Here is a 15,943-nt window from a genome sequence, read left to right as displayed (position 1 = left end):
AGAGTCCGTTGATTCATTGTCACTGTGTTTGGAGAATAATACAAATGTCATGCAGTTAAATTGCTAACCATATTAAGTATGTATGGACATAGTGAGTGGTGTTGTCTTCCTCTGATTGCCCAGGTAACCATTAATTTACTTTCTGGCAACTGCTAGAACATTAGTATGCAAATGCAGTCTTGAATCTCAGGAAGGTTATGTGGATCCAGGCTGGCAAGGAGAGGTTTGGTCTCTGGGGATAATATGAGAGTACACACATGCACCACTCTGTCCTAAAAGTCAAAGCTTGTCCAGACCTCTAGTATGCCAGTGAGTTCTGTGGTCATATTTGTGATTCTCTCCATGCTCCATCAAAATAATGTTAATGCTTATATATGCTCAAATGGCACATGCAGCATTGTTACTTCCAGCATGGGTTGGGAAGTCCATTTGGTCAGTCTTCAGTTTTGGAGACCTCAGTTTTAACAACTTGGGTATAACCCCCTGAAAAGCTTCTGGTAAATACCCACTGCTGCTGATTGCCACCTGGCTTACCTGACTGAGCCGTAGCCATCTGGGGTGGGCGGCTTCCAAATAAAAATCACAGTCTGGCCTTAAGTTGGTATGGCATGCATGTATCCGGTCTTTGATGTCAGATCTGCTGGAGGAATTAAGGGGGCTTTATCTATTAACTTGACCTACTTAACTCTGTGGCATCTATATTTGGGTTAGGTGATAGTGAACAAGGTAGTAGCACAAGTAACTCTTACCAACTCTCAGTATTGATGCTGACAGGGTATAAGGAAGAACCACAACAGAGAAGCTGGGGAGTGCAGGGTTCTCTCTCGTGTACTGTAAGTCAGGGTAGGAGCAGCTCAGTTGCCACACTGCAAGGAGCCGTGGGACTCCTGGCAAGAAATCTAGCCAGCCTGTGCACAGCTCTCTACTAGCTGATCCAGCCTGGTGGAAGTAGAGAGAAGTAGATATGAAAGGCTTTGAGCTAAGGATAGCCCATCTGCAGTAGGCTAGTCTGGGCTATCTGAGTTGATGCAGAGGCAAGATTAGGCAGTGCAGTCCACTTTGACTTACTAACTTTTGCATAAATTGTACAGAGACATTAGCTTACGTGTATGCCCTCTCATATGCTGTAAATTAAATGAGAAATTAGTGAGGTGATGCACTTAGGAGTAAGAAGTGAACTGAAGAAAAAATGACACTTTGCATTGAAAGGCTTGGATAAGGATAAAACCCAGATACGAGAAAGCGAAACTTTGTATGAGTGATTTGAAGAGGAACGTGTGTTGTTAAATCCTTGACAAATACAAAGTTGTTCATAAATTCTGCACTACTTTTTGCACCTTGTAAGGCAGTAATAGCATAATTTAAGGGAATAGTGTTTTGCTCACATTTGAAGTGGACATTTTTTAAGTTTCACTGTTTCCAATCCCATCTTTTGGTGGAGGATGCACAGTAGTATTTTTTAAAATATTGAATGATAAAAATCGCACTGATAAATTCTTACTGAAATTACTCATTGCCCTGGAGTTAAAATGGAAATAACAAACATATCTTTCATCACTCATTTTGAATATTTATTCTTTGTATTTCACTTACTCTAAACAAATTTTTTATCTCTAGGGTTAGATCCTGACTAATCCTTCACTGTGCTAATTTTGCTGGGACATAGGTAGCTGGTGATTCAAATATGAATAAGGACAGCAGGCTTGGGCTTGTGCTAATTTTGCTGAATAAATTGGTCTTGAGAATGACAAGTCGTGTTAGCACTTCTCACTTTATAACATTAGCCAGTCAAAGATGTTAACTCTGTGCAGGAAATCAGCATTAGGCAGTGTTTGGAACTGCTTATAGGGAACTCTCAGGTGCCTAGTCTCAGCAGAAACTCGCTCTTAAAAACCTTTCTCTATTTTTATTTTAGTAAAAGAATGGTGTGATTGAAAAGTGAAGTGTTGAGAGGAATTTCACTGTAATAGCAAAATGTCCTTCCTGTCATTTTACCCACTGAATTTTTAATAAGGATATTCCTTTGCCAGTTCCTTTGAATTTTCTTGGTTCTTAGTTGGTGCTAATCATGGCAGTAATAGTCCTCTGTGTGTGTGGTGGGGGAAAAGAAAATAGTACCGCACTGGTATGAGATTTTTTTGCAGTTGGCTTTTGTGAGCTCACAACAGTGTTACAAAAGATGCATTCTTGATTGATTTCTTGTCTTTTATTTCTTTTATTTGTACATTTATTTTGCCTTCGGGGTGGGGGGACACAATTGTATGGCAGGAAACAGCCACAAGGGAAGAGATAGATATTAGAATATTAGAAATTTAGTTCTAACATTGTCCCTGGTAGTATTAGTTGGGTGCTTCTCTGTCTTGGTCTGGTCAGGGCCTGTTTCTGGATGACAGGCTTTCAATTCTTCTACTGGATTGTGGGGTTTCAAGAAAAGGGGTGATAAAAGCCATAATGGGATAGCTGTTACTCTCACTTTTTATTGCATTAGCCTTATCAAATTTATTCCTTCTGATTAATTCACGGAATTAGAGTCCTGAAAGGGAATAATAAATGGACTATCTCATTTTCTTGCCACTTTGCCAATTTTGCTATACAGATTTTTTGTATTACAGATTTCTTTCCTAGTAAGTGTAGGCATTGTTCGAATCTTATCTTCATTCTTTGCTTTTGTATGTTTGGCTGGTTGGTCTTTTATAACTTAGGGCTCATACACTAAGTTATCCCATCTAACGAGCCCTTATTGTTTTTGTTTGGTTTTAGCTCCTCGGCTTTTGAACAGTCCTGCTAACAGGACTGCTATGGAAAATTTGAAACATTTTACTGCTGTTTAAGGTTTTTCTGATTTGTGTATGGATGGATGCAGATGCTAGTTTTGAATCTGCAGGTTAATGAATAAGACCTTGCTTGACCCATGAAATTTCCTGCATGAATTTTTGATAAAAAATAAAAGCTTTTTTCATTTTTGTCTTAATTTTCCAGGAAAAACTATATGCTTTGACAGAATTCAGAGGACTGGAAGGCTTTGTCTGAAAACTATAACATCTTGATTTGAAAAATGTTACTGTAGTCCTCCTCTGACATTATCATCTGTACGCCTGCTGGTCCTATTCTGCAAGGCTGAGGCTGCCTACCACTTTTGACACTGTGCCATGATCTTTCCTCTTTGAAGGGAGTGCTGGAAGTAGGGAACCCCTCAAAGTGATCTATTATCAGAGTTGTCATTTAAATGGTAAGTCTAGTTGATAGAGGAGATCTGCCACATAAAGCAGGTAAGCCACAGATTTAATAAGATGCTACACTAACATCTCTTAATAACATTTTTTGTTTTCAATCAAAATATTTTGGTTTGTAAGTTTGGCTTTTTGGTAAGAAAAGTGTATTTGCAGAAGCACATACTTAGACATGCCAAGAAAAAAAAAATCCAACCAAAAAGTGTTTAGCTGAAAGCCTCGTTTCCCATCAAAAATAGATGCAGTGGAAAATTTTCAAGCAGCCCTATATTTAACCTCCTTGGATCAAAATTCAGTGTTGGACTGAAGGAGGCTCACAGAGGTTTTTTTGTTGCTTTTGTTAGGGTGTCTGGTTTTTCACTCATGACATCTGCCTGCTTCTCCAGCTATATTCAACCTTGTTATAATTCTTGCTATGGCAGCATTTTACTGTGCTCAGAATGCTGGTTCCCACTGGACTCAACTTGCAGGGATATGTGCAAACTCAAAGTTTCTTTCAAGGGGTGCGTCAATCTTGCTTTTTTATTTTGGCTGGGTTTTAATAAGCAAATGTGAGTAGCTGTATCCACTGAACCTGCACAAAACATAGCATCACTTTGATAACAGTTCTTACTTCTTTACCCAAGGTAGCCTTGCTTTGGGATGTTATGGATGCAAACAGTATACGTGAGTTTAAGGGGTAATGGGCTAAGTGCTTGAAAGAGAAGACTCATTGGGCAAGCTAAACAGATAAATCACATCTGTCTCAGGAATTCCTCAGTGGCATATAGCTGAAGGCTGGGGAGTTATTCTGGGAGAATACTGTATTTGATTTCTTTGCTCGTGCTCTCTTCTCTTGGTTCTGACTTGTGGCTGCTTTTGGAAGCAGGATACTGAGCTAAACAGACCTTTGATCTGAATTGGCATGCCATCCTTGGGTAAGGAGAAGTACACTGATAAATGAGTAAGTGTGGGCTTTGGCAATCTGGAATTCAGCAAAATTTATCAGAAATGAAGCTACTTCCTCCAAGAAAAGTGTCAGCCAATCACAAAAAACATGAGCATGGGGATAGAGAATTTCATCTGAATAGATTGTGATTCTGGAGTCTCAAGCTTCCTGTTGATTTTTTTTTTTTTGCTTTTGCAGCTTCCATTGCTCTTTCATTTTTTCTTGTAGCAGTAAGAATTTGCTACAATTGTGTCTTAAATACAACTGTGAGCATTTTTGGATGTTCTTCCAAAGTTGGTGGGTAGAACATTAGTGTAAGACTCCTGCAGAGTTCACTGGACTCCGTATTAAGACAAGAAGAGAAATCAAAGCGAACACTGAAATTCAGGGAGGGAAATTGTTAATGTGACCTACATTAGTTTTTGTATGTGTTATGTTCTGTCATTAGTTCAGTGTTAGAATGCAGTCTGTAGCCAGAATCTATCAGCAACTGGCAACATGCGGTGTTTCTTAAGCAAAGGTTGATTGTTATTCTTTATTGCTTGTTTTGCACCTTAGCAGTCTTACAGAAATATCTTTCCAGACATTTTTAACTTTGTTCTCATGGCAATTTAATTTAGATCGCTTCATGACGGCTAAACAATACTATGCTTTTTTAGCCTTCACAGGCATTAATGATAAATCTGTAAATGAGCATATGCTTCGTTTTGTAAGACAGCATATAATTTTTTTCTATATGTTTAATAAACTCTTCAGAAGTTTTGCAGTTACCTGAAAGTAGTTATATCCAGTTATACTCGTGTGTACTTAAGTTTTCTTGGTAGTTATATTGACCAAAATAGATGAAGTCTCTTTTATTTCCTTTCCTGACAGGGTATACATTTTTCCGTCAAATTTCTGTCAGCAGAATTTGATTATAGTACATTGTTAGTAGATGACCAGTAATTTCCCTCTTCCCTGTTATTATTTGAGAATTATTTTAAATAAATATTTGCAAGAAAAGATAATAGCCAGACAACATTTGAAAGGAGGAAATAGCTTGAGTATTGTTGAGAAAGAGATTCATCATTCTAATACCAAAATTGTGGCGGGAAAGAGGATGGAGAAAGGAAAGCACAATACTGAAGTATAAGAGAGAGCTCCTATGGCACTATTTTCCAGCTGTTCATATGTGGAATCCAAATACTTTTTGAAGCATAGTGCTACACAGTCAATTAGCTTTACTTCGAGTAATCATTGTATAACGAACAAATTTTGGTACATTAGAATTCATGTGTTGGAAAAAGTAGCAAAAAAATTTATGTTCACTTTTTCCTAAAAATGCAGTGAAAATGTGTAAATTCTTTTAAAACGAACTTAGAAATTTTGTGAAGTGAAAGGAGAGATTGTAATCCTGTCTCTAAAGTGTGTCAAGAATAGCGAGAATAGTGCAACCTCTCTCACATCATTTGTATGCCTTAATCTGAATCTTAATGATAGTGTCAAGAAGCGAGAAGCAAGTAGAGTTGCCAAATCTGTCCACTCTTTTGAAACTGGAAGAATTGTGGGAAGTAATTGGGTGCGAAATAAACGTGTGTTCACAAGTAATTGGTCTGAGACTATTAAATTTCTTTCATTTAAGTAGTAGGTAGTAACTACTTAAACTTCAAGAAAAAGAGAAGATTACATCCTGCAAAACTTTCTCATGCAAAATAGTCTATCCTCATGTCAGTGATCCTGGTTACTTTCAAGTGTCTGCTTGCTTGAGAAAAGGTTTGTCAAATTGGGTCTTTAAATGAGAGAGGGGATTAGGAAACAACAAACAAAATCCAGCTTGCAGTGGGAGTTAACTTTTGGGGGTGTGAGGCAGAGAATGAACAATGAGTATCACCATCTTTTCGATGTTCAGTACTATCAAAACTGTTTTTCTTACAGGTAACCCCTATGGGCAGAAAATTTGTGAAAGAGTCAGTGAAGGAAAATGCTATGGTAAAATACATATAAAGAATCTCATGCCAAAACCCAGAGAGTTAAGGGATGTATCTTCTACAGGTTTAGGAAATGATGAGGGTAAATTGAATAAGTGTTTCTGTGCTTAAAAAGCCTAATTGCCATTGTGTGTATCAGTCTGTTGTCTGTTTTATACAGTTGTTAGTTCTATCTCACTGGTGGTTTTGAAACAAACAGTATTTTTACAAGGGTCACTAATTTGGATTGGGATATAAGAAATAGTTGTTAGTTTTATGGGTAGTAAAGCTGAATATCATAATTCGCACTTTTAAATAAGCTATTTCATTCTGTATGTAAATCAAGATAACTTCAATATGCTTGGTTTTGTAATTAACAAATGTAGAGTTGATAAAGAATATCTTCCCTAGTATGAGGCATGGAGATTAGGTTAGACTGTGTTACAGAATAATGTGATAATAATGATTTCCTTGAGAGAGTACAAAAGCAGCATCTAAGTTTCAACTGACATTTATTGACACACAGCATCAGTTGGGAGCCCCATCAAACTTCTTATTCTTTTCTGTTTACCACCTCCTGCTTTTATTTACAGTCAGCATATCTGTTAATTAGCCTCAGGTAGAGCCAGTTCTTCTAAGAAGATCTCTTGTCTTCCTGGTGATGGCCCCATGAGGTGACCATGTACACACAGTCTGTGAGTGAATTAATCTTTAACTCATTAATTTCAGTGCCCGATTCTGAACCATTTAACTGCTGGCTTGGTTTCCTACTCAGCAATTTGCATTTGGAGAATTGTGGGCCTTGAGTCCCATTGACTTCAATGTCATGAACACATCTCAGTGAGCTCTCACTGTCTCACGGTTACGTCACTGGAAGTCATATTTTCTTGTAGATTTTTTGTTTGCTATGACTGGACCAGAATGCGGATAGCTTGTTGGTGACTTCCGGGTAAATGCTCTGTATCACTGAGGTTATTTACTTAGTTTTCGTTGCACTTTTGCAGAATAAAATTACTCCTCCAGTTCCTCAGCTATCTCTGTTGCACAATATCTGAACGCAACTTTTTGCAAAAAATCTGATGTAATGCTGCAACGCCTCGATCTCACAAGGGGGTACTCTGTAGGGAACCGTACTATTTCACAGAGTCTTACCAGCTTCAGTTAGACCTTGTGATGATATGATGTGTTTATAGCCACAGCCTGAATACTAGAGGTGGTGGCTGTAGTGAACTTCTGTCACAGCATGGCTTGTTTATTAGAAAAGAAAAAAGTTGCAGTTATATTTGCAGGAAAAATTCAGGAGCATGATTCAGAGATCTCCTGCCCAAGTCTACAAGGTATGCTGGAAGCTGCTCTGAGAGGTGTGAGCTGATCAGTGCATCTCACTGGGGTGTTAGAAATCTTGTAGTTTCAGTGTTAACGGTTGTGTTTGTTTCATCTGAAACCTAAGAAAAGAAAGACTGGGCCACTTATCTATGCAGTCAACTGTAGGTAATGTCTTAAAGCGATGACCAAGTTCCTCATTTCTGCCAGAATGCCATTTATTCCTTCTCCATCCTCCAGTTGAGGAGTAGCCAAGCTCTAAAGACCTAAGCATAGGTTACGGGTGCCCTTGAAATCCTGCCCAGAGCAAGTGCAAGTATGGAAAGCCATAAAGTGCACACTGTGGTAGTGTGAGCATTTTCATAATTTAATGAGAGCCTTACTGATAAAAATTCACTGCTTCAGTTAAAAAAAAAAGCAATAATAATAATGAAAAAAACCCCACCCAACCAACAGTATAATCCCTGGAATACATCCAATTTTTATGCTGGAAAAGTACCTCTAAGTAGTATGACTTTCTCTTTTCAGTGTGCAAGTATTTGTGCTGATCTAAGACATTTTGTGCTGGCACAACTGCATCCCAATGTCTAATTTTTGTGGATAGGCAGACCCAGGTGAAGTAAGTTAGTTTTAAAGGAATTAGAAACCCTAATTCCTTTAAATCAAATTCCTAAGACATCCAGGTGTCCAGGATACTGTAAAAAGAGACACAGAAATCAAAAAAGAGAAGGTGAATATTTGCTCCTGATGGCTCATGGCTTTGGAGGGTGAGTGGTGACACAGTGTTGTGACAAAAAATCAGTGAAAAAGTATCAGTGAAAGTTTCTGCCATCTTTAATTGTAAGAAGCCAATGCTGACTGATTTGTTAATGTTTCATGGGGAACGTTGACACTGAGGGGAAAAGGTGGTGATATTTCTTCAAAACATATTAATTGCTTCTATCTATTCTGTGGTTGAAAGACAGAGAGGTAAGAGATGCTGGAAATGTTTTCTAGAATTCAGTGGCCCTTCATCAGTATTTTATAGGTACTGTTTAAATGATCTTTGTTAAGGAGAAGCTCCTTTACTATTAGTATGCTGTCATCTTTCAAATCTCATTGAGGCAGCACCTGGATTTTTTTGCACAGATTTCCTTTGACATACAGCCTCAGTAAGTATGGAAATTACAACATAAATATAATTTTTTTTCTTGCGAAGCAGTGCAGTGCCCAAATTCATTGAATTTTAACTTTTATTTTTTCTTAGTGTTGAAAGACAGATATGCAAATTTTGCTAACAATATGCATGGTTAAATTTAGCTGTAAATTCCAGTCAGGGATTTCTGCTTTGTTTATTGTCCAAGTCAATATGTCTGTGGAGAAAACCTCCTGCTGGGCAGGAATACATAGTCAGCTACTTGGAAAAGAGGAAAGTTTAATTATGAGGGTTTATTCTGGAAAAAGGTAAAGCAAGCACTGTTTTTTTGGATTGTTTTGGTTTTTTTATTGTGACTTCAGCTAACAGAAATACATTATGGTTTGTTTTGACGCTAACAGTTATCATACAAACTACTTGATTTTTCTTTAACCTGGTCATCTGTGTAACTGAGGGGGTCTGAAAGAAAGTAGAGATCATGAATAAATGATGCATTTCTTAGGCTTGCAAGGTAGATCGTGACATAAATGCAATAAAATCCAAGTATGAAGAAAAAAAAGTATAAACACATGTATTGCTGAGAATATCTTCATTAAAATATATCTTACCCTATGAAGATATTAGTGTCAGGTTGCCTGAAAGATGCAAATTTCCTTTGTTGCTTTCTTATAAGTTATTTTGATTTTTGTGCACGGTAACAGTGAAGCATTTTTACACGAGGTTTCTGAGTGGAAGGGTAAATTATTGCTGGGGAATATGTGTTATAAACGATATACAAACATATTCTCATGTTTATAACAGAAAGCTCTCCAAGATTTTAATTACTGGAGTGGTTCCCATTTCTTCAGTTTTTGTAAGTCATTTACATGGAATACATTTTATCTAGCTATCTATATAAAAAAAACCACTGCATGTAAAGAAGGCGTTTCTCCTGCCTACCTAGAGTATATGTAATACTGTAACAATCTGTATTCCTCCTTGTGGCTTAATGAATATTTCTCCTTTCTAAGCCTGTTCAACTGTAATATGAAGAACGTTTTTATGATAATTCTAGAATGGATGATAGTAATTAGATTTACACTAAGCCAATAAAATTTTAAAAAATTGTGTTATGGCTAATATTTGGGTTGCATGACTTTCATCAGATGTGTAGGCACATGCTTTTTTTCTTTGCATTTGTGTAGGACTGATCCATGACCTGAGCTTGTAGGTTCTACCGTAATACAAATCGTACATGATAATTGTGTGTGAAGAAAGGCTGGCAGCTTTACAGAGGAAATTTCTGAACCTGTAGGTAGGTTCAGGATAAGCAATTGCCTGTAACTTCCCTTCCCCCATACTCTGCATTTCTACAATACAACTGCTCTTCTAATGCTTTTACTGAGTCTCGTTAAATGGTCCTATGTGTAGTACATTAAATGTATTTATGGTAGAGTGGGAGTTTTTTTCTGAGTCACTGGTGCATCAAGAGTTTCTTCGTAATATTCTTCTGGTTGCCTAATACAGCAAGACAGGCACCAGAGAGGCATGTACACTGATGCCTTATGGTAGTGATCCTTGAGCCTGTATCCTAAGAGATGTGGAAGTGGTTAATTTCCTGTAGAACTGAGTGGGAGTTTATATTCCTAAGTAGGATTTAGGAGCCTATATACCTTGGAATTCTCCATGAATAAAGCTTAGTTGCAATATAGCTCCTTAATTCTCCACACATCCCTGCATTCTTCCATACATGTTCCTTGTTGGCTATTTACTGTTATTTGGCAATTTGGATGCTTAATTATGCTTCTGTTTTGGGATATGTTTCTTCCTAATCTTATCCTGTATTTCTTTGGACTGTCTGTTCCTTTTCAGCTCTTTCCACTCTTACACTTTGTGTACCTAATAAAGGCACTAGCACACTTAATTTCCAGTGACTTAGCTTCCCTCTCACATTGGCATGTATGAAACATAAGACCTTTGCTATTAATAGAGCTAGCTACCTTGTAAAGATGCTATAAAAGGAATCATTAAGGCTCAAAATTGACAGGGATTTGACTATTTTGTCCATTCAGTCTGTTTTCTGACCAATATACGCCCAATATGCAAGTTGCATATTAGCCAAATTCTACTTTGTTTGACTGACAAAAAGGGTAGGGCTAGGGGTATGTGCCACAGGTAGTTAAATAATGCAAAACCTTATGTCAGTCTAATGCTTTTGTCACTGAAATGACTCTGCTGGTTGCTCTTCTGAAACTAGCAATAGTAAATCAGGGCATAAATCAATTTTTCCTCTGGCTGTGTATGATCTGACTTCTCCATTCTTTAGTTCACTACACATGTTATCTGTAACTGAAGTGCACAATGAAAGCATAACACTTTCTTCCTATGCTAGACTTTTAACTTCCACAGTACAATTTTCCTTAAAGTGTAGCAAGTGGAAAGGAATGAAACGGACTTAAACAAGGACTCTAGTGTTAAAGGATGCTTTGTAAAATCTGCCATCCTTCAACTGCAGTGCATCTTTTCCCATGTGATCATGAAGCATGTTTACCTCAGGACCACAGTGGTTATCGGCAAGAGGGATCCCTTGCCCTGCGTCCTGGTAGATGAAAGTGACTGGAAGAAAGTAAATAACCTACAGACATTGGCTTCTGCTGCTGCCCAAATGATGAGCTAGACAAGTGTCTAGCTGCTCTAGGGGGAATGGTGAGGGCAAGAGAAAGCTTCTAGACCTAGGAGGAGTCGGGAAGGGGTGAATGAGTGGAGGTGAGGGGTCCTGATTCTTTCAACACAGTTGGTATTGTACCACGCTCCTTTTTTAAAAGGAGTAAAGTTATACCAGGGGAAGGAGAATGCAGGGAGTGGTTTCCAGCCCCTGAGTGGGATGACAGCATTGTCTTATCTGTGTGGCTTATGGACTTTGACAGAGAAAGCCTAAGAGCACACGATGCTGTGGGTACATAGGCCACCAACCACACAGGAAAGAGGAAATCGCCCTGTTAAGGACTGGTGTCCAGGGTGATAGGATTTTTGGATGGTGCAGCTAAATGGATGAAAGAAAGAGTGTTGGAAGGGCAGTGAATAAGGTGAAGACGGAAGGGGGCATGTGCTCTGTGTTGCTGTTGCCTCATTGCAAAATTGTTTCCCCTCAGTGTTGTTTGCAAGAATAAAGCTGATTTATGAGACTAAATTGGTCTATTCTGGACTAATACCAGTGTTTTTCTCAGCTAGTGGTATGTGAACAGTTTACATACAATCCCAGTTTTGCCACAGTTCTGTCTATGAGTAATCTTAGTGGATTATAAAAAATGCTAATAGTAAAAAAAAAAAAAAAAGTTTTAGGAGTAGGATACAGTTTGCAGTAGTGATTTAAGTGCTTGGATATCACAGACTGCTTTTTGCTTGTGAAACTTGTTTTCTTTCTCTATACTCAGTAAAGGAACATTAATTAATTAAATAAATTAATGTGATTGACTCTTTCTTGTGGCTCAGAGATTTATGCTGCTTGGCTAATCGATGGCCATGAGTGTTGCATGTGTAAGTAGTTAGAAACACTTTGTTTTATTCATGCTGATTTTTATCATGGGGCATCATCGCTTGTATTGAGGAACACCCCAGGTGGACCATGGCCCTTGCACTCCACCTCAGTGAGGGGTGCTTTCAAAGGGCCTTATCTATTGCCACATCAGTGCAAGGCCTAAGCATGTTCCATAAATAATCTCACAGGATCAGAGAGCAACTGAACTGGAGATGATGAGAATATGGTAAACTAGGTTAGGAACAGGTACAATGTTGGTGATGCTTGAGGGACACTGCAGCTCTGCCTGTGGCAGCATGGCTTCTTCCGATCTTCTCTTCAGCTGTGGGGTTGTTGCCTAATGCCATATGCTAGGTCTATGTACTTAATTATGAACCTTGTATTTAAAAGCTATCTAGCTGCTCTCAAACCAGTATTGTTAACTTTCTAGTTAATGATGCTGATTAAAATGAAAGATGTACTTGGTCATCTTGTTTCATGATCAGATGCATCTGGGAACTCAATCTATAGAATCTCTTCTTAGAATCATCTAAATCTTTCTGAATGCCAAATGCAACCAACTGAAATGTCCAGAGATTAATAGATTTAAAATGATTTTTAGTCTAATCTAAAAATCACAGCACATATTTACATGGTGCCTCCCATGAACTGCATTTTTTGTGGCTTTAATGTAGTGTAAATAAACATTATTTAGATCGGAATGCAGAATATAAGTGGCTTGTCAACTGATACAATATTTTCATCTACTCTATATGTGTTAATACAGTACCATATTAGTACTGTATTAATCAGTGCTCATGAGAGATTATGCTGGTGGAAAACATGATCATGGGATTTGACCTCCTTGGAAGCAAGGGCTTTTCGAGGTCATGAAAGGCTACATATTTAGCACATGACTAGTGTAGAAATATTTTTCTGTCATAACTGAAATACTGACACCTGATTTGCACTTAAAAGTGTTACCAAGGAGGCCTGTCAGGGAGGGATATGACTTTTTTGCTGACATAGCTATGCCAGCAAAAACCCTAGTGGAGAAGCTGTGTAAGAAGTTCTTTTACCTGTACATTTTACTTCTCTTGAGGGATAGGTGTAAGTTGCTTGGGAAGAGGAGTCTTGTTAGTATAATTTCTATATTAAACTTTCTAATGTAAATCAACTGTAGGCCTCATCCTGTAGGTACTCATATGCAAGTTTATCGCTGCAGACAGAGATGATATATCATTGTCTACACTTATGTCACTCTGAAGAATGACCTCTAGAGCCACTCTAAGAATAGTATGTGATCTCTGTCTCCTGATCATCTTCTGTCTATGGGGTTGTCTTACATCTGCAAGTTGCATGAATAATGCCTAGCAATGCATGAATTTTCATGTTTATTGCCTGTCCTGTTGGTGGTTCTAGTCTTGACGATAGTTTTGGGGCCACACTTAGGAGACAGTATAGGCATAACCATTGTTTCACTGAACCACCTGTAGGAAGAAAGGAGTCTGGATGCAGATATAACAATGAAAAGGAAGGAAGGAAACTCCCTAGTAGTGAAGCTTGTGATGTGCAACACACAAACTAAGGGATGAGAAGTACAAAAGTGGAAGTTTCCTTGGGTGAATCAGTTCCAGAAAAAATAAGCATGTGGAAGCACTTAATGGATCAGGATTGTCCTTTGCTGATCCTATGTGCAGCACCGTAAATCCCAAGTAGTTCTAAAGAAATTGGTAGTGGAACAGGAGAGTAAAAATGATGTGAGTGAACTCAGATTGTGACTTGAAACCTTCCCTTGTCTCTTAAGATATAGTTCCTGTATGCCTTTAATTGTCTTTCATTTAGATGTTCTATTTTAGTTGGAATTGATGACCTAAAGAGTGGGCTCTTAGTGTTTGTGTGCAGGAAGGACTCCCTTTTCTCTTACGCAGAGAGAGACACCCTAACTAGAAATTACAGCTAGCCTCAAGAGTATACATATTTTGTATTTGTTCAAGTTATTTCCTAACATCAGAAATGAAAGCTGGACCAGATACTAGAATACATTATTTGCACTAGCAGAAATAATTTCACGTCACACTGCAGGAATTTGGACTCGTTCTATTTTTGGGCTTGAAACAGGAATAGCTTGAATGAGCTAGGTGATGTTTTATTTGAGGCAGAGGTTTCCTTTTTCTTCAAAGGTTTTTTCAAGAGATGCAGAAAGACCATTTCAAATAATACTGCCAGAGCCAAAGCTGCATATGTAAGCTCTGTGGTCCTGCACTGAGGTTGATTAATCAGCCAAGGGTAATGGAAATTGGTATTTCAGTTCAAGTCCTAGAGACTTACTTTGGAAATGCATGAATTTGTAGGCCTGCAAGTCTCCCTGACAGATGAATCTAGTCTTGAGGATGGTAAGTAGAGATATAACTATGGCACTGGATGTGATCATAATCATAAAAGGGAGATATTTTGAGATACAGAAATTGCAAATTCAATCCCTGCTGTTACCAGTCCAGCCACAGGGGCCATTTAACAAAAGATCCCCGAGTTAATGATTGCTGTTCTATGACAGGGATATTGGATGACTTATACACTGAACACAAAGGTCTCTGATCCATATTCGTGCCTTGTTTCCTGCTTGGGATTCAGCACCACATGGTAGTAACTGTCTGCTTCGTGCAGGAAAGCGTTCTGCTGTGATATCAGTGAGCGATAGTATCAGAAGAACATCCATTTTCCATGAATTTAAACTATTACTGCAGTTAGGTGCAATTATTGAGAATCCCTGTAGAGTCGTACAAAAAATGTTGTCTCTGTCCAAAGATGTTGATTCTGGAATGTAGCAGCGCCAGTCTATGACATTCTTAGTTTGGGGTCTCTGTGGCTGCTATAAATTGTACCCTGGAAAATGGTTACTGGGACTATAAAGTATAGTGCTGCATTTCAAGCTCTATTTTAAGTACCAGTGGCTTTGTCAAACTGTATACGTAATTTAAATCAAATTTATATGGAGAAAATATGTTGAAGATGAACCAATGGAAGAAGACAACTTCATAACAAAGAATATTGACTTTGCATATTAATTTCATTAACTTAATGCTGTTTCTTGTGTATTGGAAAATTGTTCAAGTGAGAATAATAGCTTTTGAACTACTTACAGGCTAATAGGTAGTGATTCTAGTCACTAAGACTTTGAATAGCTGTGGCTGTTGATTACACAGATTAAATGTGAGTGTAGTTTTCAATATGGCTGATTTTAAAAAAACTCGTTTTCTGTCCTTCCTTTTGACTTTCATGGTTAATGGCACTGACTTCTAATGCATATTAAATTCCAGGAGTGGGAAATTAAATTCCTCTTCCTCCACCTCATAGTAGAGACATGAGTGCAGAAGCATGCTGTATGCTTATTTTAAATTGTTCAAGACTGAAGCTATATTAGTCAAGTATAAGGTTGCATTAGTGGTAATTCCTATACAGTGGGACATGGTCTGTTTAAACAGCTGATTGCTTATAGATGTTTGTAGTATTCATAGCACTAATTTTTCATGCACTCCATCCCTTATGTTTTTTCTCCTCATATCTGAACTGTCTGCGCGTCTCTTTGCATCCACTGCGATTTCTCAGTGAAGGCTGGTTCCCAAGTTCTTTCTCTGTTCTCTCCTTTTTTTTTTCTCCAGGGCCTAATTATGAAACAGCTTCAAATAAATACAATTTTTTAACAAAAAACATTCTGCTTCCTGTGAACAATGGGCTGAATTTTTCTCTTTATTCTTGGGGAGTTCTTATTCAGTTGGAGTGCTTTGCAGTTGGCTAGGCCTGAGATTTCTGGGAGCTGTAATTGTGTCTCATTAATTCTTACAGTAATGTAGGGTAACTATAAGGAGCATGCAATTAGTGGTC

The sequence above is a fragment of the Gavia stellata genome, chromosome 6, assembly GCF_030936135.1.
Source record: "Gavia stellata isolate bGavSte3 chromosome 6, bGavSte3.hap2, whole genome shotgun sequence".
NCBI classification, from domain to species: Eukaryota; Metazoa; Chordata; class Aves; order Gaviiformes; family Gaviidae; genus Gavia; species Gavia stellata.
The sequence above is the reverse complement of the archived record's forward strand: the minus strand, read 5'-3'. Positions refer to the sequence as shown.